General features: G+C 45.1%; 1 pseudogene; it reads right to left on the reverse strand.

The window, feature by feature from the left end:
• Positions 1-1041: 1041 nt before the first annotated feature.
• The window catches only part of LOC110323281, a 5540-nt pseudogene continuing 4137 nt past the window's right edge, over positions 1042-2444 (reverse strand).

Here is a 2444-nt window from a genome sequence, read left to right on the forward strand (position 1 = left end):
GAAGGTGCCCAAATTTCTGGAGCCCGAAACAGGGTCTGTCCCAGAAGTTAGGTCGCTTCTGTCTGTCCCAAAGCTGTGTAGCTTCTGCGGTCCACACTCTTGCTAGCGCAAACCGGAGCCTAAGCGAACCAGAGCAAAGATGGCACTCCTTCTGGCTCAGGCCTTGAACTCCTCCTGGGCGGACACCCCTCCTCAGGTGGGAAAGGTGCCAGGTGACTGGAGCCAGAATCAGGAACCTTCCCAGAAGTTGTGTCCCTTCTGCAGGCTGCCCCCTCCCTGGGAGTGCACCGGAGCAAAGATGACCCTCCTACAGGTTCTGGCCTTGAGACTGCTCCTGGGCAGACACCCCTCCTTGGGCGGGAAAGGTGCAGGAGGATTGTAACCAGAAATGGGATCTTTCCCAGAAGCTGTGACCAGACTTTTTTTTAAAAAAGATTTATTTATTTACTATATATAAGTACACCGTAGCTGTCCTCAGACACCCCAGAAGAGCGTATCAGATCTTATCAGGGATGGTTGTGAGCCACCATGTGGTTGCTGGTATTTGAACTTAGGACCTTCAGAACAAGAGTCAGTGCTCTTTACCCCTGAGCCATCTTGACCAGTTGAACAGAGGCATGAGTGTTTGATGTCAGAATCACTGATCAGTCCTGACACTCAGATGGCAGAGGTTAAGATCAAACCTGACCAAAAACAACAAAAAGCTGGGCAGTGGTAGTACATGCCTTTAATCCCAGCACTGGGAGGCAGAGGCAGGCGGATTTTTGAGTTCAAGGCCAGCCTGTTCTACAGAGTTACTTCCAGGACAGCCAAGGATACAGAGAGAAATCCTTTCTCGAAAAACAAAAACAAAACAAAACAAAAAAAATCACACATCCTGAATCACTCAACTATCCCTCCACTCCCGATCTTTCTAGGACAACAAGCATTTGTCATGTGTTGTTTTGTTTCTCCCACCTTAACAAAAGTCTTGGCATGCCACCTGTACATTATAGTTGATTTTTAAACATTTGTTAAGTAAGGTCACACAGTTTCATCCTATCATATCTGCTGATCTTTATCAGACTGCTTGATGGCAGAACCCGAGAGTTCTAACACAGGATTCACAAACCTGGAGTACTCAGAGTTGCTGTTGTCGTCCATCTTGGCACTTACAAAGTTGTTCTCACTCCAGCACTTTGGAATCATCAGAAGCAGACATGGGGTTGCTGGCCTTCTTGCAGCTGTACTTCAGCAGTGCCCTCAGGATGTCTTCTTCTGTCTTGGCGCGCACTCTCATGGGCAGCATCCTATTCATTCCTTCATCTTCCCACTCCAGGTCTAAGAAGATGCTGTCATCATTTCCACTTGTTGATTTGGTTTTGGTCATTAGGTCACAGCTGCTTTCGGTATTTGGTGTCAACATTATGGAGTCAGATGAGCGTCTACTACTCCAAAAACCTTCGTACTGTGACTTTATTTTTTTAATTAGATATTTTCTTTATTTACATTTCAAATGTTATCCCCTTTCCTAGTTTCCCCTCCAAAAATCCTCTACCCCCTTTCCCCTCCCCCTGCTTCCCCAACCCACCCACTCCCATTCCTGGTTCTGGCATTCCCCTATACTGGGGCCTAGAGCCTTCACAGGACCAAGGGCCTCTACTCCCATTGATGACCAACTAGGCCATCCTGTGCTACATATATAGCTAGAGCAACAAACAACCACCAAACCCACTCACTAGGCAGATGCCAACAAGAGCCTCCTGACAGGAGCCTGATATAGCTGTCTCCTGCAAGTCTCTGCCAGTACCTGACAAATACAGAAGGAAAATATATCTAATAAAGTCATTGAGCCACTGTCCTTGTTGGGTTTTCTTAACTTGACATAAACTTAGATAGATCTGGGAAGAGGGGATTTTAAATAAGAAAATGCCTCTACAGGGGTGGCCTGTAGTAAGTGTAGGGTGGATTATCTTAACAATGATTGATGTGGAAGGTCCAACACAGTGTTGGTAGTGTCACTCCTGAGCAGGGGGATCTTGGTTGTTTAAGAAAGCAGGCTAAGCAAGTCATGGGAAGCAAACTCTTTGTTCCCAAGATAATGAAACTGTTTAGGATGGTTATGGTTCTTCAAAAGGTAGAGACTGGCAGTTAGAAGTATGCTGTTTGGAGCAGTATTTGACATATTGTTTTTCAGCCACAATTCCTGATCATGCTATGCTTTCAGATTAGATATGAAATGTGAGCAGCTAGCTTTGTGTTGCTGTCCCATGGAGATTCTTTTTATTGCCCTGATGAACTTTCTGTGTGGAATTATAAGCCAAAATACATTCTTTCATTATTAAAAAAAGACAGAAGAGAAGGAGGAGGAGAAGGAAGAGGAGGAAGAGGAAGAAGAAAAGAAGAAGAAGAAGAAGAAGAAGAAGAAGAAGAAGAAGAAGAAGAAGAAGAAGAAGAAGAAGAAG

This window comes from Mus pahari, chromosome 1 (genome assembly GCF_900095145.1).
Source record: "Mus pahari chromosome 1, PAHARI_EIJ_v1.1, whole genome shotgun sequence".
Taxonomy (NCBI): domain Eukaryota; kingdom Metazoa; phylum Chordata; class Mammalia; order Rodentia; family Muridae; genus Mus; species Mus pahari.